The sequence below is a fragment of the Halyomorpha halys genome, unplaced genomic scaffold (assembly GCF_000696795.3).
Source record: "Halyomorpha halys isolate HHAL.00 unplaced genomic scaffold, Hhal_1.1 Scaffold311.1, whole genome shotgun sequence".
Classification (NCBI taxonomy): Eukaryota; Metazoa; Arthropoda; class Insecta; order Hemiptera; family Pentatomidae; genus Halyomorpha; species Halyomorpha halys.
Genome location: NW_027106659.1, coordinates 13,149 through 37,296, shown reverse-complemented (window position 1 = coordinate 37,296; position 24,148 = coordinate 13,149). Strand labels below are relative to the sequence as shown.

The window sequence follows — 24,148 nt, the reverse complement described above, 5'->3', positions numbered from 1 at the left end:
AATAAATAGTTGTAAACTATTTTTGTTTCTCTTTTCACCGCAACCCTGACCATCTTCTTATATATTATTAATTCTGATGAACTGTTAAATGTGCAGACATTAACACTTAAATTAAATATTTGTTTTATTTTTTAAAAAAAAAGTGTTAAAACCTTCATAATGTGGTTTATATTTTAGTTCTGAATTTCCAAATAATTAACTGAAATTTAAATGAAAAAGCGCCAAGATACGACAAAAAAACGCATTTCGATCCCTTTAGGATGTCTAGACTTTTTTTTTAAGTCCTCCCCCTAAACCCTGGTGACTGATGCAGGGATGAATGGAACCCCCAACGTTCCGAACCCTCGTCTCATCCTGCTCAACTCTCTCGTCTTCTTCTGTACTTTTAATTGGGGCATTCATGATATTGTGGTAAGTGTAAAATGTTTTACCATGTTAAATGCTATAAGTATAGTATTGTGAGCAGCCCTATTTAAAGGCATGTTAAATAGTAAATGCATAAAGAGCTCCTAGCGGATTTTTTGAGCAACTTGTTTTATATCCTTTCCTTCCAAAACTTCATGTTACTGTCTACTTCTAAGTTTTGATTAAAGTAATTTATTAAAACATGTCTAAATTCAGTGAAAAATGGAAGTTATGTGAAAGTTTGGCTACTGAAAGCCTTGTTGATCTTTTAACTTGTGAGGAAGAGAATCAAGATGAGCTAATTGACAACTCTCATTACAACATTATTATTATCAGCCATTGCTTTATTAGTTATAAAAACATTCAACTCAATCAAAATACAAACTACGAGCAAGTAACCTAACCCAACAAACAAAATTTTGACTAGCTCAGCTGATTTATTGTGAGACGTCATTCTCCATTTAGCAGACCTAGTAACAGACTCTTAACTATGTTAAGGGTATTCATGATCTTTAGTTTAACATGTTAAATGGAGAAATATTTCCTTCTTTTACGTAGATTTTCGTTTAAATCCGAATTTCTTCACGATCACAATACCTCCCTTACAATAAGGGGTATTAATGATCTTTAGTTTAACATGTTGAAGCGTGTTAAATGGAAAAACTTGTGTTAAATGGAGAAATATTTCCTTCTTTTACCATGTTAAAACGATATAACATGTAACATGGTTGAGAGTCTTGTTACTAGGTCTGTTAAATGGAGAATGACGTCAAGAAACAAACCAGCCAAGCGTGTCACCATTTTATTTGTTGTCGTGTTAGGTTACTTATTCCTAGTTTGTATTTTTTTTTCTTCTGTTTTGCATTTTTTTTAAAATATAATCAGTAGCCAAACTTTTACACTTCTACTTTTCACTTATTTTAGGCATGTTGTAATCAAAACTTAGATGTAAACAATAACATGAAGTTTTGAAAGGAAAGGTTACTAAACAAGTTTCCGCTAGGAGCTCTTATGCATTTAACATGACTTTAAATAGGGCTGCTCACAATGCTGTACTTATAACATTTAACATGGTAAAACATTTATATTTAATACAATATCATGAATACCCCTTATGTTGTATGTTATATCGTTTTAACATGTTAAAATAAAGATCATGAATACCCAAATTACAGACCATGAAAAAATCAAATCACCTCTACTCTCTTGTCGTACAGAATTTTTTTTTTTAATATCCCACTAACGGCTGTTGAACAGATTCGCTACTTAGGACTCCATCTTGACAAGAGACTTACTTGGGATCCCCATACTAGACTGAAATGGCAAGAAATGCTCGTAGATTCCGTTTACAACACCTGGTCGACAAACTCTCTATACTTCCCCTTTACTACAAAAAAAAACTCTTATACAGAATGATTATCAGACTACCAAACCATCAAATTCCTCCCGTAGCCAATCCCTACAATTCATAATCCTCCGTAAACTCATTTATGCTACTTATTACGTCACAAATAAATTCATCCATAAATACTTCATCATCCCATTCGTTGGAGAGTTGGTCCGAGATAGACATACCTCATTTCATTTCAAAATCCCATAATCTCCGTTTTAATTTCTCGTCATTAACAATCCTCCGAGGCGTCTAAAAATAACATGGTCCTCGGATCATCTGATTTAAAAGAAGAGATAAAGTTCCACCTTTGTGTTGTTCCTTCCCAAGATTATCACGTGCTTTGGAACATTTATCACATTTACTTATTTTATTATGTTTATACAATCATAATATTTAATAAATAAACAGAAAAAAAATTCTATATTTTTGGGTTCATTCCTGTCTAATAGATCCTTGTTACTTACATATCTAGACTCAAACTGAGTTAAGTGAGCGACGTCTTTCCTACAAGCTCCCCGATGAAGACCTGGAACTGTGGTCGAAACGTGGACATGAATAAATATTTTTGGTTTATTTATGTTCTTCTTACTGACCGCACCCCCGATCATCTCCAATTATTAATCGACGGTCAACTATCTACACCTCTTTATTTAATCTCAACTTACTTTTTTATTTTCCATCTTTTAGTAATGTTAAAGCCACCTCAAATCGACTATTTCTTTTTTTTAGAAGTCTTTAAAATGAACAAAAAACAAACTGCCTCGGATTAAACATTTATTTGGTCCAATTTAAACATTTTAAAAACTAACATATACAAAATATACAAGTAAAAATAAAATAGTTCGATAAATTATGAAAATGACAATAAAACTAATTTACACAAAAATAAAAAATTAAATATTGTCCGACGAAAGGCTGCTCCACTCCGATAGGTCAGAGGAAGAGTGCTGCCGAGATGAGTCGCAGCTCTTGTTGCTAAATAAACAGCTCCAATGGTCCAAAGTTGGTGTAGTGGCTCATCGATGGTCCAAATATCCAATAGTCGTCAAAATGAACGCAGACAGGGCTGGTTACACACTTTCCTGGCCACTAATTATCCAGAACTCATATTAAAAAACGAAACACAGAAAAGGTCTGGTTTCGGACTGTAATGGTGACTAAAACACTCAAAAATGTCTAATAAAATAACATCAACCAAACGCAGACAGGGCTGCCTAAAGAAGCTACCAGGGCCACTAATTAGCCGGAACTGCCTTAAAAACTAAGATGGTCGGTCCCTTGCTAGGTGACGCCTTAGCAACGATTATCAGCCCCTAGCAACTGTCTCTATTACTCATAATAACACACAAATTATGATTACTTTTTTCTTTTCAAATAACTAAATCCAAATAAAATAATATAAATAAAAATAAATGTAACTAAATTAAATACTACTAAAACTTAAATACTATTTACAATTATTTTCAAGGTAATTATATATTATGGCGTTAACGAGTAAGTTAAATTTTGTTTTTTCTCATATCTATTTTTCTATTTTTACGTTTTATTACGTCTCCTGTTCATTTTTAACGTAATAGTTTGCGTAATTTTTAATATTCTTATCATTTTATATTTTGGAAGATTATTGGTTGACCGTGTGTAAAGATGAAAGGAATATGGTCCGGGTGCGGTAAAAAAAAACTCAAATAGTAGAATAGTTTTTTTTTTACCGCACCCGGACCATATTCCTTTCATCATTTTATATTTTATATTTATATTGGAAGTGAGGAACTGGATGGCGGCCGCACAAGATCGAAATGATTGGTGGAGGCCAGGACTCGACATCGAGTTGTGGAGCCGAATTAATAATAATAATGATTTTATAATTAATATGCATTTAATTAATAATTAACAATTAATACTATTTTATTTCTTCTGTTCTTCGATTAAGATATAATTTTCTTTACACGTATTTTTACATAATTTTAACCCTTCCTTAATTTATCTTTTTAGCCCCGATGAAGCTCTACAAAGTGGGACGAAATTGTCAACTATTTTTGTTTCTCTTTTGACTGCAACCTAACCATCTTCTCCATAAATTTAAACTGCTAATAGTAAATGGGATCATTGTAGTTGGTATTATTATAAATTATATTGAAGCAAGAGCATGGATGGAGAGATTTTTAAAATATTATTTTCGAAAAGCAATTACATAAAGAGAAAAGTGGAGCTTGTGATTTCTCCCGAAGACAATAGAGAGCGCGGTGGTGGGGGGAGGAGGAGTGGGGAGACCTAGGGCAGGCTCAGTGATCGGCTGGCCTCAGCCTGGGGAGTTTGTTCTGTTGAAGTGTGTCTGTTGTTGTCTGTCTTCCTATCAGCGGGCTCTCGTCCTTTAGTACAAGCCTTTTTGGGATTAAGTCGCTTCCTACCACTGGCAAAGTGGAGCCGCACAAGAACCAGTTGGACTCTTGTATAAGGATGGCGCTTGCCAGGTAAGTTATCTATATATATATATATGTATACATATATATATTATTAATCTAGTCCCCCCTCGGCTCGTGGCACAAGGTCTCCCTATTGACGGATTTGTTTCGAGGTCTCGGTTAATCCGGCCCCGATTAACCCAGTTAGTGTTTGATGCGATGCGACTTTGGCTCGGAGAGGATCCGCGGCCTTGGCTATTAGCGATCGAGGGGGCGGCCGTTATCAGAATAAGGTCGCGGGTGTCCAAGGACCCCCCTAGGGGCCGGGGTTTGAATTCGGGCGGGTTCTGCAAGGCGGAGCTGCATCGATCGCCCTGCACGTGCCCCCCCAGTTGAGGATCAACAGGGTTCCATATATCATAGGAGGCTAAAGTCCACCCAGGATCAGATTTAGAGATTTTTTAAAAACCTTCTTTGTCTTATATATTTATTGCCATGTCATCTCTTCTTATAATGAATTATATACAATCAAGTAATAATCTCTTTATTATATAAAAATGTTTTTACTGATAATGGTGTAATATTTTATTTTACGTATGATCACTGTGTAATATTTTAAGTGGAGAAGATGGGAGGGGGGTGTTACGGTCAGCAAAAACACAAATAAAAAAAAAAAAAAATTTATTCGTGCCGATGTTGACCTGTTTAATTTGTAAAATGAGGGTTGGTCTATCGTTAGGTAGAAGAGAGCCCCCTATAGTTAAAAAAAATAAAAACCAACAAATTTTTTAAAAACTTCTATGTATAATTTTAATTGGACTTCAGCCTTCGAACACGAGAAGGTATATATCAAGGTGGTTCGAATGACTGATAAAAAAAACTATTTGTTAGTCACTGGTGTCTAATTCCTGAATGACAACAACATGTAAACATTGCAAAGTATCATAAGATTATTATAGTATACATACAATGTTACATACTTGAACTTAAGGAGTATAATGTAATCGGTAATCCAAAATTATTTATTTATTGGGGGGAGGGGCGTTCGGATAGAAAGTAAGAAAAATGGTGTTAACAAAATTCAATAATGTGAATGTACAAAACTATTTTTATGTATTTAATTTTTATTTTTTTTACACATTTTACTGTAAATTTGACAGTTAATAGTTTTAAATAATTAAAAAATAAAACATAATAATAATTGTTTTCTTTTATATCTACAGTAATGGCTTATAATTGTTAAAAAGTATAACATTGTTCATTTATAAGTGAAAAAAGTATGAATAAATTGATGATTTGTATTAATTTAGTTAAAACATGATAAAAATAATCGAATAATTATATAATCGATATCATGTATTTGTATGAATTTATTTAAAACGTGATAAAGAGAATCGAATAATTTAGACAATCGATATCATGTATTTGTATGAACTTATTTAAAACAATGATAAAAAGAATCGAATAATTTATACAATCGATATAATGTATTTCTACTTCTAATAATATATTATCAACACTTAGACTATTCATGGTGATTACAATAGTTTGCCTATAGATGGAGGGGTTTAAAATGTCATATGTGCACTTTTATTTGAAAACAAAAATGTTATGGCCTCCCGAGTGTTCGGTTAAATATTACACTGCATAATCTTACAGTCTTATCGTACGTACAATGTTTGTAACTTGATCCCATTTTGCCCTGAGGATCCCTTGCAAAGTTGTTTGTTTTTTTTACTGCGACCCTAACCGTCTTTCTACAATCAATTACATTTATAAAATTAATAATTTTTAAATGTAATATGAATTAAGTATTATAGTGGAAAAACTCTTTCCCCTATCTTCGGTATCAACAATTCGAAATAATGTTACTATCTTATAAAATAAACAGCTTTGTTCAAACGTATACTGTGTTCGGTTTTATAGTGAAACCAAATACTGTCAAGTAGTTTTGACATTTTTGTATATTCTAATTATAGCCGAAATAAAAAAAATGGGAATATGTATCGGAATAAGATAGCTGACCGTATGAAGTAGATTGTCTGGGTGGCGGTCAATAAAGGTTTCAAAATAGTTAACAAAAAACTATGTTAACCATAAGGTTTTTTTTTGTTTTTTTTTTATTTATTGATATTTACAACTGTATAAAAAAATACAACCAGTAAATTTGATCATAATGACATAATGATATGATACAGGATGTAGAGAAACTACCCAGTAGTAGAACTCTAAAAACACGAGGCCATCTTCTTTTCAGGCGCCTCGGAGGATTGCCAGGAATGGAAGAGGAAGCAAGGTTAGAAACTAGAGGGTTTGGGTGGTTAGGGAGTTTATTATGGGAGGAATAATATGGGGTTCGGGCTAGATCGGTTACATAAGGAACGTTTAGGTCTTTATGGATGGTTTTATTAGTAACAAAATAAGGAGGATTGAGGATTTTACGAAGGATTTTGGATTGTAAAGATTGGATACGAGAGAAATTCGAAGGTTTAGTGGAGTCCCAAAGCTCAACTTTATAAGTCCAGATGGGTCTTATTGTTGTCATGTAGATCAGTCTTTTGTAATGAGTTGGAAGTTTGGATCGTTTGTCTAGTAATTGCTGTAATAGTCGGAATCGACGAGCAGTTTTCTGTCTTTTCAGTCTTGTGAGAGGATTCCAGGTTAGTTGTTTGTCAAGGTGTAGTCCAAGATAACGAATCTGTTCTACAGGGGTAAGAGCCACATTATTAAAGTATACTGTAGGCCAGTCGGCAGGTTTACGACGAACATTAAATGTGATTTGTTGGGATTTATTTTTATCCTCCAATTTCGACACCGTTCTTCGAGGATTGTAACCATAAGGTTAACAAGAAATATTTTTAGTTAACAAATAATATGTACCGAAATGATAATGTTCGAGGGAGGTATTATGTATTACAAAAAGCAATGATCATCCTTAAAACCAAAAAGTAATTTTATAAGATGATAAAATTACTTCAGATTGTTAATCCTGAAGATAGAAGTGCCACGAAACGTTGATAAAAAAATGTATGAAATTCAGATAAATATTGATAAATCGTAAGATTATTAGTTTATCGTTTATAATTGAATTATAGAAACAGATAACACTCGATAGATTGTTTGAAAAATAAATAAATAAAGAAGAAACTGACCCTGGATATATGACGTACGACAGATATCAACATGACATTTATGAATACACTAAAAAAATATCAAAGAAAAGAATTCGGGGTGTTGGTCAAACAAGATAAACAAAATAGCGAAAAAAAAAACTATTTAATGGTAAGGAACGTTTCGCCCACTTCCCAGAATGAAGACAAGATACTTTTACAACCGCTGTGAAGTATGATAGGACTGCACGAATATGTACAGAAAAAAATAACCTTGTAAAATTTTTTTTTTTTTAATTATTTGTTTATTGTAATTTACAACTGTACAATATAATACAATAGATAAATATGTAGTATGTTTCATATACACTTGAAAATCTTGGGAAGGAACCACCCATTGGTGGTACTTCAAACATTAATTTAAACTAGAAGGTCCCGTGGCCATCTTCTTTTCAGACGCCTCGGAGGATTATCAGGGATTGTTAAGGATGAAAGATTAAGAATTAATGGGTTAGGATGGTTAAGGAGTTTGGAATAAAAAGACGCATATCTGTTTTGGGTCAAATCTGCAACGAATGGGCTGTTAAGGTCTTTATGAATGAGTTTATTTGTGACGTAATAAGGAGCATCAAGGATTTTACGTAGAATTTTGGATTGTAACGATTGGATGCGGGAAGAATTTGATGGTTTGGTAGAGCCCCAGAGCTCAATTCCATATGTCCAAATTGGTCTGATTATTGTAGTGTATACTAATTTTTTGTAATGAATGGGAAGTTTAGAGCGTTTGTCAAGTAAGTGTTGTAGCAATCGGAATCTACGAGCAGTTTCTTGTCGTTTCAGTCTTGTGTGTGGATTCCAAGTAAGTCTCTTGTCAAGATGGAGTCCTAAGTATCGAATCTGTTCAACAGGCGCTTGTAAAATTAAGATAGCAGAAATAAAGATTATTCAATAATTATTAATAGCAAGCACAATATTAAATTATAGATTCAAAAAGGTACATCTGAAATAATAATTAGTTTAAAGAATAAGATATTTTTTTAAACACAGATTTTTAAAAACTAAACCTAATGTTGCTTGGACCTAAGTACTCAAGATGTAAGAGATTTAATTTGATATAGAAAACCCAACCTACTTAATAGCCAGTAGAACGAACGACTCCAATAGACCCTAGACTGCAGTACTGTCTCTGGAATACGTTTAATTAAAATAAAATGAAAATCTTAGAGATCTCTCTTTGAAAGCAAAACGATTTGGAATAAATGTCGGCAAACAATTCTTTATTTATAAAAAAAAAAAATAATTTGTTAATTGCTATTTACTACTGTATTTCCATTAAAATACATTTAGTAAATTTGATGTAAGGTCAAATTGGAGCGATACAGGCATTTAGAGAAACTACCCATTGGTAGCACTCTGATAAGTTTTCTACACTAGAAGGTCTCGAGGCCATCTTTTTCAGGCGCTTTGAAGGATTGTCAGGCAGGAATTGAAGAGGAAGCAAGGTTAGAGGGTTTTGGTGGATAGGGAGCTTATGATGGAAGGATTGATGTCTGGTTTGGGATAGATCGGTTACATATGGAATAATAAAGTCTTTATGTATTTATTTTTTATTATTATAGTTGTTTGAGAGTGGTTTAGTTTCTTTTTAAACAATTTTGATCTCTTTTCTCTCAACTTTATTCTTTTTAACATCCGACGTTTCGACCTCTCAGGTCATTCTCAAGGATTCCTTATTCTGTCTGTATTCCTTTTCTTTCCTTAAATTCATTAATGCCGGCTAATTGCCTTTGTCCCAATAATTTCTTTTATTAAATTATTTCCTAAATTTAAAACATTTCAATAACCACTTTAACAAACCCCAAACAGATGTATGATTTTATTTGTGACAAAGTAAGGAGCATTGAGGATTTAGGATTGTAAGGATTGGATACGAGGGGAATTCGAAGGTTGACCTCAAAGCTCAACTCCGTATGTTCAGATTGGCCTTATTACAGTCATATAGATCAGTCTGTTGTAATGGATTGGAAGTTTAGACCGTTTGTCTAGTAAGTGTTGTAATAGTTCAAATCGACGTGCAGTTTCCTGTCTTTTCAATCTTGTGTGAGGGATTCCAGGTTAGTCGTTTGTTCAGATGTAGTCCAAGGTAGCGGATCTGTTTGACAGGGGTAAGAGCAACATTATTAAAGGAAACTGTAGGGCAGTCGGGAGGTTTATGACGAAGGGTAAAGTATGAAAAATAAATAGAGAAGCAACTGACCCTTGCTATCATATCAAGAGCATTATATTTATAAATAAATAAAAAAAAAATTGCAAAGTTTTTAAAAACTGGTAAATCTGATATTAAATGGACTTAAGCCTCGTCAAATATATACACTATAATATATAAATCCCTGCTAACTTGAGGACTGTCAGAGAAATTAATCCCAGTCTATGCTACTATCTCAGGAATACGTCCAATTAAAAATCATACCTTTTTTGTTGTCATTTGTTCCACTATTAAGGTAAATTAGTAATTTATCTACAGACTATTGAAGGTTTGTTATTTTTAAACATACGACACTGTAATAAATTATTTATTTTTAGAAATAAATAAATGAACAAGTGACCCCTGAATGTATATTACGTTGATTAGAGGTCAACCCTGTATTTTTGAAAAAAAAAAAATTCAAAGAATATGCTTCGAAGTCGTAGTAATTGAATATACGTTTTAAATAAAGACGTATTTATTAGTAAACAATGGCATCTCTCCACTTAATTAGGCTTCATCAAGGCCAAATGAGAACCATATACAAACTTCGTAATGTAGGATAAGATTATTAGAATATCAATAGAAACTTGTATATAGAAAAAAAAATTGAAACGTATAACTAATTATTATGATAAGATAGTCGGTGGTGCGGTCAGCAAAGATACACCAATAAACAAACTTATTTGTGCCTACGTTTCGACCCGAATGTTCTTTTTTATCAAGATGTTATGGTAAGAAAAAAAAAAAACTTCCTTCGAGATAGTGCTTGTGCTACGTTTCGGGTTTCCCCGTATTCAAGTACCAATATTCCCTTATTTTTGACCTCAATATCTTCATATTGATAATATCTATATCAAAAATCCAGTTGTTTATTTATTTTTTGTATTTCTAAAGGTTATGTTTATCTCTGTTTATATCATAAATCTATGATCTTCTGTATTTATTTTTATTTTTATAAATAATGATTCTATTACAGTATCATCTGTTTCCAAATCGTTGTTTTGCTTTGAAAGTTGTACATCTAACAAAAAATTTATGATTTTATTTTTAATTGGACGTATTCCAGAGACAATAACGTAGTTTTTCACTTTATTTTGAAATGAACGTATTGCAAAGATATTATAGTGCCATAGGCTGGGGTTACTTTCTCTACTGGGGAACCTCGCAGTCGATAGCCCCGTAGTTAGTAGAGCTATCAAAAAATTAACCTCAGTCTAAGATACTATCTGTGGTGTACGTCGAACACACAATTTAAAAAAAAGTTTTTTTTATTATACTAGCAGCATATCGAAGCATAGATACCCATAATTGGATAATGGAATTGTTATTATCTCTTAAAGGGATTAAATTCCTCTTAATGTTGGAACGAGATCCGATTGAAAACAAACAGGAGAATGGAGGGACATTTAATGACAAGCTATCTGGGCGGGTCAACGTCCGAATGGCATTCCTCTCCCGGTCGGATCGGAGAGCGGTTCGTTCCAGGCTGCATGTCGTCTGTGCGGGATCGATCCCCACTTTGGGGGATCAACTTGTTTGTCCACCTTACCTGCAATCAGGTCATTAGTAACGATAGTAATAAGTTTGTAATGATGATAAGAAGTTGCTGAAATAACTTCGACATTGATAATTTCTCGTACGCTGAATTAGTCCAAGAGTCCAGGAAAATGAGGAGTTTTTGATTACTTTAGTAAAAACTTTTTATGGTTACTTGTCAAAACTAATTACCCTGTCAATTACGGTTAATGGGAATAAGAAATGGTGAATATTTTTTTTTTTTTTTTTATACCAGATCGGCCTGATGGGTTGATTATGAGTGGGTATAGTCTTACAAATGACACCCCTAACTATATAAAATGTTGTTATTAAAAGAAAAAAAATAATAATAAAATAAATAGATAAGAATAATTGCTTCTTAATAAAAGAGGAAAGCAAAATTAATAACAAAAAATAATGATATTGGTACACTTAAATAAAACAAACAATTGCCCTCTAATAGTAAAAAGAAACAAGTTAATTTTAAAAAAGGACAAGAGAAAAAAAATAATGAATAAATAAAATGAGTAATAATAATAATTAAAATAGAGGTAGTGTGACTATGAATTAATTATATATTTATTAAAAATTTATAAAAGAATGTCCTGCAACAGTCTGGGCTTCAGTCTTCGGTTGGGTTTCCCAGGTTGTAGGTCAGGTAGTTTGACGTTGATATGGTGATTCCAGGTAAGGCGGCGATCTAGGTGAATTCTTACTGTTACTGTACTTAGGTATCTTACTGTTTCACTGGCAGGATTCCATTTTACATTTTTACTTTTGAGGATTAGATTCGGTAGATCTGGTGGGCGTCGAAGAGTAAAAACTTTTGAGTTGCATTTTTCATTGTTCAAGCTTGGTGAATATTTAAAAACGTGAACATTTTTTTTTTCTAGCTTAAAACTATCAACAACACTAAAAAAATTAATAGAACATAATTAAAAGTAGAGTAAAGTTTTTTAAGATAGTTGACCCTTGTGGACTAGATCGTTGGAAGATAGTTCGGGTGGCGGTCAATAAAGCTGCCAAAATAAGGGGTATTCATGATGTGTTAAATTTAAAATGTTTTACCGTATTTAAAGACATGCTAAATGCATAAGAGCTCCTAGCGGATTTTCTGAGCAACTTGTTTTATAACCTTTCCTTCCAAAAGTTCATGTTATTGTTTACTTCTAAGTTTTGATTGAAGTAATTTATTACAATGAGGTGTAGATAGTTGACCGTAGATTACTGATTGGAGAAGTTGGTGGGGGGGGGGTGCAGTCAGCAAAGAACAACATTAATAACAAACCAATATTTATTTTATGCCGACGTTTCTACCTGAGTTTCAGATCTTCATCAGGGAGTCTAGCGGATAAGGTAGGCTAAAACTGTTTTAACTAAAAGCAGACGAATGAAGATCTGAAACGCAGGTCGAAACGTCGGCATAAAATAAATATTGTTTTGTTTATTTAAGTTGTTCTTTGTTGACCGCACCCCCCGACCAACTTCTCCAATCATCAATTTATTACAACATGACTTGAGTGCCTTGTTGATCTTGTAACTAGTGTGGAAGAGAATCAAGATAAGCTAATAGACAACTGTCATTACATTATTATTATTATTATTATTATTATTATTGTCAGCCATTGCGTTATTAGTTATAAAAACATCCAAAACAATTCTAACACAAACTACGAGCACCTAACACAACAAACAAAACACTGACGAGCTCAGCTGGTCTGTTACATGAAGTCGCTCTCGACCATGTTATATTGTTTTGACATGCTAAAAGAAGGACATATTTTTCCATTTAACCTAAGTTTTTTCTATTTACTATGCATTAACATATTCAAATAAAGATCATCTGTTGTAGAAAAAACTATTTAATGTTAACCAACGTTTCCCCCCCCCCCCCCTTAGCGGGGCTTCATCTGGATTGAACGGAAACATAATGACCAGTCAGTTGTCAGCCTTTCAATCAAGACAACCCTGATGAAACCTTCCAAAGTTGGGCGAAACGTTGGTTAACAATCTACTAAAATCTTACTAGGACAATCATTCTACAAAACTTGTGGTGAAATCATTTTTTTCCTCTTGGGTTCTTGGACCAAAGGAACGTTCTAGGACTCCTTTGGCCTGCTTACCTCTCCACCAAGAGACCCTTGTGCACCAGGTGGTTCCGGAGCCGGTGGTTTTTGACATTTTTTTATATCCGCAGCCCTTGGAGTCTGGGGCTGAAACTCTACCTGAGGGTGGGTCCTTGTAGATCTTCCCTCAGCTTTGGAGAGCATCTAAAATCAGATGTATTTGTCTGCATTTCACACCTAACCTTTCCACATCATCGTTTTATATAGCACTAAACATAGTACTAAAAATGTACTTCAGACAATACTCATTTATTAGTTGTGTTGGAACATGTGATCCATATCCTGACACTGCATTTGGTTCGTATTAGTACGAATTAAAGAATTTTAATGAACGGCGGCGTTAAGAATTTCATTATCTACTATTACACAGAGATACTGGGTCAGTTTCCGGCATAGCACAGGAGCCCAGAGGAAAAAAAATGTCAGTTATTTCATCCCATTTTTTTTTTATTTCTTTAATGAATTATAATTCTATAATATTTTATTTGCATATGAATATGAAATTTTACCCAGGCAACTTGGAATACTTATTTAATAATTTATTTTAGCAAATATTATAAAAACTACAATCCCTACGAAGATCATTGGCATATACCTCTTTATAGTACATTAAACTAGCTTTAATTTGAGTGCTGGCAGACATCAATAGTTACGTCAAATAGTTTCTGAGATATATTTTTTCATAAATCAAAACTTTTATCTGAACAACTAGAAATCAACATTTTGTGAATTTAGTTTGTCTAATATCATGAAACCTACTACTTCTACGGAGATAAGCATCAGAAACTACTTTATACTTCAATAGGGGTATTCATGATCTATGTTAAAGCGTGTTAAATGGAAAAACTCGTGTTAAATCGAAAAAAATTGCCTTCTTTTGCCGTGGTAAAACGAAATAACATTTAACATGGCTGAGATTCTGTTACTTGGTCAGTTAAATCGAGAATGACGTCACACAATAGACCAGTTGAGATCGCCGCCATATTAGTTGTTGTGACTTTCAATACAGTTGTCAATTAGCTCATCTTCATTCTCTTCTTCACAAGTTTGAAGATCAATAAGACACTCATAAGCTAAACTTTCACACAAATTCCACTTTTCACTCACTCAAGGCATGTTTTAATTAATTACTTAAATCAAAACTGAAGTAAACAATAACATGAGGGTCTGGAAGGAAGGTTATAAACAAAGGCTTATACAACAAGTTGCTGAGAAAATCCGCTAGGGGCTCTTATGGATTTAACGTTTAACATGACTTCAAATAGGGCTGCTCACAATCCTATAGTTATAACATTTAACATGGTAAAACATATAACATTTAACACAACATCATGAATACCCCTATTAAAGAAACATCTGTACGTCTTATGGTTCATTAAATTGTGAATTTATTTTGTCGAATATCATGAAAACTACTATTCCTACGAAGATAAAAGTCATATACTCCTTTAAAGTGTATTAAATAAGCTTTAATTTGAATTCTGACAGACATCTGTATGGTTTCTGAGATACAGACTTCTCAAAATAAATTCAATAATTACTGATTTTTTATGAAATATTGTTTTTAAAAAAAGCTATATCTCGAGAACTATTGGACGTAAATAGCTCTATTAGGGCACATATTTTACAAAATTTACTCTATTTTAAATAATGTTCTCTTAGGTTTTCTTGTGTTGTTGGTAGTTTTAAAGATATAGAGCTCCGAATGAAAAATTAGTGTTTTTTTACGTTTTGAAACAGCCGCCATTTTTTATTCCCCTACCTATACTTGGCAGACTCATTAATTTTGACTAGTAATTATACATAGTTTTCATTAAAGTAATCAAAAATTGGGAGAAATAACTGACTTTTTTTATCATTTTGGGCTCTTGTGCTATTCCTTGTTGTCAATCAATTCAGAAACCCAGTCATATATGTTTTAATTAATATAGATACAATTTTGTGAATTTATTTTGTTTAAAAAAATATATATATAAAATCATATTTTAGCAAATTTACTCTACTTTAAATGACGTTTTTTTAGGTTTTGTGGATATGGAGCTTCGAAAGAATCATTAACCCTTAAAATCAGCCGCCATTTGTATTCTCCCTACCTATACTTGGCAGACTCATCAATTTTGACTATTATTTATACATAGTTTTCATTAATGTAATCAAAAATTGGGGTGAGATAACTGATTTTCTCTTCCCCTTAGGCCCTTATAATATAACAAATAGATTAGATGACAGAGCAAGGCCAAACACGAAGAACACTCCGTCCATTTAAGACGATGCAATGATTCAGCACTAACTGTATTACCGCGGCAGTTAACTGGCAGTCGATAAATTATTTAATTATTGCCGGTCTCTTTTATAACCATATTTTATTTTATAGCCATTTATTTATTAGCTATAATCTTATTTTATTACTTATCTATCTAAGAGGTCTATAATAAAAACGTTTCTTGGATCGGAAAGTTAAGGACCTGAGGAAAGTGTAAAACTGGTAGAGGCTAATCGAAACGAAAGCGTATCGATACACGCTGGCTCCTTTCGAGGCATAGTAGCAACTCCAGCCTTCCAGCGGGATAGGCTATCCTCTACATCTCTGGAGCTGGAAGGAGGGTATGATACTCCTTAGTAGGGAGATTAAACATGATCTTAAAACTATGTAACATATAACATGGTTGAAAGTATGTTAATAGATTTGTTAAATGGAGAATGACGTCACGCAACAGAACAGCTGAGCTCGTCACCGTTTTATTTGTTGTCGTGTTAAGTAACCTAGCTCGTAGTTTGTGGTTTGACTTAGTATTGTTTTATATGTTTTTAAAACCAACAAAGCAATGAATGACAATAATAATAATGAAATGACATTTGTCAATTAGCTCATCTTCATTCAATGACTCATCTTCCTCACAAGTCAAAAGATCAACAAGACACTTAGTAGCCAAACTTTTTACACTACTTGCACTTTTCACTCAATTTAGGCATGTTGTAATAAATTGCTTTAATCAAAACTCAGAAGTAAACAATAACATGAAGTTTTGGAAGGAAAGGTTATAAAGCAAAGCTGTTCAGAATATCCGCTAGGAGCTCTTATGCACTTAACCTTTAACATGACTTGAAATTAGGCTGCTAGCAATCCTATACTTATAACACAACATCTTGAATAACCCTAGTAACTAGAGAGAAATGCTGTGGATTGCTATAATACACAGAGTGCCATCAATCCATAATTGGACACATATACACTACAATACATTAACATTTTTCTTTTTTCAAACTATTACTTACACTTTTTTTTTATTTATTGATATTTACAACTATATAAAAAATACAACAAGTAAATTTGATCATAATGACATAATGATATGATACAGGATGTAGAGAAACTACCCAGTAGTAGAACTCTAAAAACACGAGGCCATTTTCTTTTCAGGCGCCTCAGAGGATAGCTAGGAATGGAAGAAGAAGCAAGGTTAGAAACTAGTGGGTTTGGGTGGTTAGGGAGTTTATTATGGAAGGAATAATATCGGGTTCGGGCTAGATCGATTACATAAGGAACATTTAGGTCTTTATGGATGGTTTTATTAGTAACAAAATAAGGAGCATTGAGGATTTTACGAAGGATTTTGGATTGTAAAGATTGGATACGAGAGGAATTCGAAGCTTTAGTGGACCCCCAAAGCTCAACTCCGTATGTCCAGATGGGCCTTATTATTGTCATGTAGATCAGTCTTTTGTAATGAATTGGAAGCTTAGACCGTCTGTCCAGTAAGTGCTGTAATAGTCGGAATCTGCGTGCAGTTTCCTGTCTTTTCAGTCTTGTGTGAGGATTCCAGGTTAGTCGTTTCTCAAGATGTAGTCCAAGGTAACGAATCTGTTCTCACATCACATTATTAAAGTATACTGTAGGGCAGTCGGCAGGTTTACGACGAAGAGTAAATGTCATTTATTTTTATCCTCCTATTTCGACACCATTCTTCGAGGATTGTGATATGGGACTGGAGAGTTTGGGATGCAATCAAAGGGTTATTACTAACTGTGAGCACACATGTGTCTTCAGCATACGTGGTGAGGATAGTGTTAGGAGTTGTTGGGATGTCAGCTGTATAGACGGTGTAGAGGATGGGGCCGAGAATACTACCTTGAGGAACACCATCAATACACTTAAATACATTTTTCTTTTTTTTCCCGCCTTCCTATATACATCTATTGGTGTTCCTCCTTTTCCCACAAAGCTAAATAACAATTTACCATTACATCCAATATATTATTTCCCCTGTATCACTCCTTCATACCTCTCCAGAGATTCGTTACAACCTTTCGATAAATTAAGCAAATTATAAAAATCATCAATTCTCTCTCCGAAGGTCTCGCGGAATTTTTCTTTAAGGAAAGAGACACATTTTTCATAAATGTTCTTCTTTTTCCTTTCCACTCCACCTACCTGATGGAGGTCATAGTTCTCATATCTCACAGTCGGATCCAAGACTAGGGTCGTACCTCCAAATTTAGGGAATGCAACAGACAGTTATGACGAAATTAAAAAAAGGGATAAGCGTGGGTGACGAACACCCTCACAGAGGTTGCATAGTACCAGTACTGGTGGCAACAATCTGACCAACACTAACTCTTTGAGAATATGGATATATTTTAAGAGCCCTAACTATAAACCGGATTTTGGAGGAATATGATTTTTTTTTCCCTTGGATCATATTATGCCAAACCTAGACATAAATTCGAATTATAAAATTCCATCTCTAATATCTGAAGAGCCCCTTAATCATATAGCGCTCTCCCCCCTCCCCACACTTAGTTGAAGACAGCTCTGTTAGTACGTTATACCGAGTAGTTCAGTTATAACTTTTTTTTTTATTTATGCAGGTGAAATTTAACCAAACCCGTCTGTAGTTTCCGTTAAACTAGAAGTAAAAGTGCCTACCGTGAGAATACATTTTAAGAAAAGAATAAGAAGGGAAAAAAAATCGTGAGGGCTAGGGATTCGTACTTAGGAGAAGAAAGGCTGCCATTGTATAGAACTAGGTAGTTCTATCCAACCCCTGTGGGGGAGGGCGTCTCCCACGCCTCACCCCACGGTCCCATATTATCTCCTATATATATATATATATATATATATATATATTTACATTTGTTTTTCGTTATAGTTAAGAGACAGAGGCGGAAATTTCAAACGATTTCCTATTAAAAGGAACATGGTCAGGGTGCGTTAAATAAAAAAAACTCAAGCAGTTATAAAACTGTTTAATGTGAGCTAACGTTTCGCCCCGCTTTGCAGGGCTTCATTAGGGCTAAAAAAGAAATAAGGTAACAAAGTAAGAAAATAGATAAATAAATGTAAACTAAGGTTTAGCTAATTTTGATTTAAAATATCTGAAAATTTATATAAAAATGAACGAAGTAAATAAAACATCTTCTTATGATCTCCATCATAATGTGCTAAATTTCCTATCAATTTCACAAGTATCAAAATATTAAATGAAAACCATTTTCATACCCGGTTAACAATAAATAGTTTTCTTGCACTATTTTGATACTTGGTTAATAATAAATAATTTTCTTTTACAATTTTGATACCTGGTTAACGATAAATAATTTTCTATTACTATTTTGATACCTGGTTAACGATAAATAGTTTTCTTGCACTATTTTGATACCTGGTTAACGATAAATAGTTTTCTTGCACTATTTTGATACCTGGTTAACGATAAATAATTTTCTTTTACTATTTTGATACCTGGTTAACGATAAATAGTTTTCTTATACTAGTTTGATACCAGGTTAACGATAAATAGTTTCCTTGCACTATTTTGATACCTGGTTAACGATAAATAATTTTCTTTTACTATTTTGATACCTGGTTAACGATAAATAGTTTTCTTGCACCATTTTGATACCAGGTTAACAAAAATAGTTTTCTTTTACTATTTTGACACCAGGTTAACAATAAATAGCTTTCTTATACTATTTTAAACAGTGACAATGTAGTGTTGTTATGACGATTAAAATTATAATAAGAAGTTTCGTTAATAAGGGCAGTGTAAAAAAGAATATGATTGTGAGAAAAAAGGATCGAAAGGGAATTTTTTGCTAATTTAAGCACCTATTTACAAACTAAAAAGTGATATACAATAATTAATAAACTGTTTAATATATTTTAAATCTAATTATATAAATGTTCCATTAAATCTAATCTAATTTATTTTTGTTACAGGTAAGTTCCTGATTTTTACACCCAAGTTAAAAGAGTAAGTTTCCCATTTAAATATATGAGTAGAAGATGGTTGGGGGAGCGGTTAGGATACAACACAAATAAGCTAAAATAACTTATTTAGTAATGCCAACGTTTCGGCTAGAATTTCTAGCCTTCATCAGGGCTAAGAACAATGAACAAGATAACAACCACGCCTAAATTAGTTATTTCAACTTATTGTGTTATATTCTGACCATCTTCTCTTCTAATATATTATCCACGGTCAATTATGTTCTCATAATTATAATTTAAATAGTATCACATTTGTATCAAGCATTAAAATAGTTATGCCTTGAAGGTTTTTGCATCTGTTTTATTTTTTTTATTATTATTAGAAATTTGGTTATGTTATGATTAGCATTTTTTTTTCATTTATTGCTTTGAATAATCAAGTTATAGTTCATACGAGAGTCCTTAAGTCCCGAGTTTTCTAGTTTCATAGGTAGTTTTAAAGATATGAAAAATTAATTTTTTTTTTAACGTTCTGAAACAGCCTCCATTTTTTATTCCCCCTACTTATACTTGGCAAACTTATGGCTATTAGGTTTTCGAGCATTTTTTATGAGATGTTGCTTTTTAAAAAGCTATATATCGAGAACTATTGAACGTAAATAGCTCTATTAGGGCTCACATTTTAGCAAGTTGACTCCACTTTAAATGATGTTCGATTATGGCTTCCAATGTTATTGGTAGTTTTAAAGATATGTTGCTCCGAATGAAAAATTATTTTCATATCCAGTTACAAGCCTACCTTCTACGCCACATCCCCTGATGAAGACCTGAAACTCAGGTCGAAACGTCGGCATAAAATAAATAAATATGGTTTTGTTTATTTATGTTGTTCTTTGCTGACCGTACCCCTCGACAAACTTCTGCAATCATGAAAAATTATTTTATTTTTAAAATTTTGAAAACAAACAATTAGTATACACTACGATAATCAGACCAATTTGGACATATGGAATTGAGCTCTGGGGCTCCACCAAACCATCAAATTCTTCCCGCATCCAATCCTTACAATCCAAAATCCTTCATGCTCCTTATTACGTCACAAATAAACTCATTCACAAAGACCTTAACATCCCATTCGTTGCAGATTTGACACAAAACAGATATGCGTCTTTTCATTCCAAACCCCTTAACCATCCTAACCCATTAATTCTTAATCTCTCATCCTTAACAAGCCCTGATAATCCTCCGAGGCGTCTGAAAAGAAGATGGCCACGGGACCTTCTAATTTAAATTAATGTTAATTTAATTTATGTTAAATTAATGTTTGAAGTACCACCATTGAATACCAATGGGTGGTTCCTTCCCAAGATTTTCAAGTGTATATGAAACATACTACATATTTACGTATTATATTATTTTGTACAGTTGTAAATTACATTAAATAAATAATTAAAAAAACTTTTCAACATTTTGAAACAGCCGCCATTTTTTATCCCCCCCTAACTTATACTTGGCAGAATCATATTTTGGCTAGTAATTATTCATAGTTTCTATAAATGTAAACAAAAATTAAGGTGAAATAACTGGTTTTTTTCCTCTTGGGCTCTTGTACAAGCATAATGTATTCATTTTCTTCATATTACTGGTAGAGAGGGTGACCTCTGTGGGGTTGTACAGGTCTCCCACGCTTGTCCCTTCAGTCCCATATTATTTCGTATGTTTACGTTTTTTTTTTAAATTCATCATAATTGTTATTGTTCCTCATTATGATTGTACTATTTTCTCTTTGTTATATATTGTTATATAATTGATGAACGGTGTAGTCCTGGTCATATCGCTGCCGCCAGTACTGGTACCAGGAGAGGGGGCCGTAGCGAGTCGCCGTTGTGTAAGATGGAGAAATAAAATAAGCAAGTTGTGCGCTTATTGTTGCCTAACTGACCTGAATCTTTGAACTAATTTCACCCTCTGTGTCCGTTTTAATGTTTTCGGTTCGCCCTAATTGTTATCTCAATGGAAAATTGTAGGTCTAAATCTATTTTGTTATTTTCGTAATTTAAGGATATTCCAATAAATTATTAACTATAAGGGATATTAAATTTATCCATACCATAGATGGTGACTTTATTGTTAAGGCCAATACAATAACTGCTAGTATCTTCTTCAGGCACATTGCTTCGATAAAGATTATGCTTTAATTTATTTTTGTTTGTTAGTTTATATTATGGGATAATAAGACCTGATAGTCCTGCGCAAACTCCTCAGTGCTTTTTTTTTCTTTCTTACATAGTGATCTTATCCAGAAGGAGTTTATTTAAAAAAGTGCCCATACTCCATTCTAAACCGCATGCGTTAGTGGTTCATGAAGAATAATCATGAATATTAAATGTTATAAGTATAGGATTGGGAACAGCTATATTTAAAGTCATGTTAAATGTACAAGAGCTCCTAGCGGATTTTCTGAGCAACTTGTATAGTAACCTTCCCTTCCAAAACTGTTGTTGTTTACTTTTAAGTTTTAATAAAAGTAATTTATCACAACATGCCTACTACTAAGATTCTGTGATTCTATCCATCAGAATACCCGTCAGGACCTGGTATCCTCTCTCGCTTTCCTCTACTTCGACAAAGGTTCCTTGGTCTACGAAGGGCTAGGGTTGAGACTGAAGAGACTCATGAATTGGGTTTCCCAGGCGCTCTCATGTCTCCTGTTTGTATACCTAGTTGAAGTGGCTCTATCCAACCTCCCGAAGGCATTACCTCCTTGGTGTTTTCCTATTCCAAGTCTTTAAAATTAAAAAACCCAGCTATATCCTTGATCTCCTCACTCTACGATCATCCATCCTTTCATTAAACACCAGATCGCAACCGATTTATCTATAAATGCCCTTCCATAGAACCGCCTCCATTCCACAATCCTCGTCCATTCTCTTCTTTAAACCACACCTATTCCTCCAGTTACTACATAACGAAACCTCCGCATCATATGAACAGTGTAAATAAGAAAAAAAATTATTATCATCATAAATTGTAAATAAACTAAGATCTTTTTTTTTTTTTTACATACTGAAACATTCTAAATGTTTGCCAGACTAATAATCATAATTATGAAGAAGATATTAAGGGGTAGTAGGGGGGGTAAATGGTAAAAATAGTTAATAAATATTTATTTTCCGACGTTTCGCCCCTCTATGTTGAGCTTCATCAGGGCTGTACAAGTTTAGAGCTTTCGAGACTTTTCAAACCTCAGACCTCTATTTGATGTCAATCTACTTCTTTATTTGAGTGGGTTATATTTTGTTTTCACATATGGACTTTTCTGTTTTTACGCCTCCTGTTCATTTGTAACCTTATAGTTTTTTATATTCTTATCGTGGTTTATTTTATATTAATACTATTTTGTTTTATATGTATAAATAATCATAATGTGTGTACTATGTATTTATTCTAAGGGTACATTTGTTCTAGAATAAAATTATTGTTTCATTTCATTTTGAATATTGCGGGGAATCGCAAAGGCAAACTGAGCGCCTGGATCAAGTTGTGTTGACAAGGTCTCCTACTTCTGCGTCAACTTGTCGACTACGTATTTAGTTTATTGTTGCTCTGTGGATACTTTCAGTAACATTAGGGGTATTCATGTTCTTTGGTTTAACATGTTAAAGCGTGTTAAATGGAAAAACTCATGTTAAATCGAAAAAAAATTGCCTTCTTTTACCGTGGTAAAACAAAATAACATTTAACATGGCTGAGAGTCTGTTACTTAGTCTGTTAAATCGAGAATGACGTCACACAATAGACCAGTTGAGATCGCCAACATTTTAGTTGTGACAGCTCAGTTCTTTCGTGTGTTTGTGGTATTCATATCCCTGTTATTAAACCAGAATGGATAATTTTAATGATACATTTGAGAAAAAAAAAACAGTAAAAAAAAAACAATGTAATTTCATTCTACTATCTGAAAATGTGTAAACGCTCGCCAGATAAAAATCTCACTATATGAACCATGTAATTATTCTTAGGGGACATATGTCCCAGAATAAAGTTATTTTTTCATTTCATTTCATAAGCTAAACTTTCACACAAATTCCACTTTTCACTCACTCTAGGCATGTTGTAATTAATTACTTAAATCAAAACTGAAGTAAACCATAACATGAGGGTCTGGAAGGAAGGTTATAAACATAAAGGCTTATACAACAAGTTGCTGAGAAAATCCGCTAGGGGCTCTTATGCATTTAACGTTTAACATGACTTCAAATAGGGCTGCTCACAATCTTATAGTGATAACATTTAACATGGTAAAACATTTAACACAACATCATGAATACCCCTATTGTTGCTCTGTGGATACTTGTGGCAACATTGTTGAGGTATTTAGTACCTAACTACCGGACCTTTCTTCAAAAAGATCCTTAGTACCCGACCTTCCCTTACTACCCAAACTTTCCTTAGGATAGGGACCAACCTTTCCTTACCCCCCAAACCAGCTGAGGTTGCCTGGCCTAACCAGGTGATAGTGCCGGTGGTACCTGCACAACCTACCTGAGTTAAGAATTTTCACAATTCAGGACAGTTTTTTCCACCATATAGCCGTATGTTGGTTCGTCTAAAACGTATTTTTTATTTATACCAAAGTTTTCTAAAAAAGTAGGTATCATTTTACATTTTTTTTCCTTCCATCTTCGAACGGCTTGTGTTTAGTAGACCATTCTGCTCC

At 33.3% G+C, this 24,148-nt stretch overlaps 1 long non-coding RNA gene across 1 annotated transcript in view; it reads left to right on the top strand.

The window, feature by feature from the left end:
* The window catches only part of LOC106681121 (uncharacterized), a 99,788-nt gene extending 80,043 nt beyond the window's left edge, over positions 1-19,745 (top strand). The window contains exon 4 of the long non-coding RNA XR_001343190.3: positions 19,438-19,745. This is a non-coding gene — a long non-coding RNA (uncharacterized lncRNA). The remainder of the gene's footprint in view (positions 1-19,437) is intronic.
* The last annotated feature ends 4,403 nt before the right edge of the window (positions 19,746-24,148 follow it).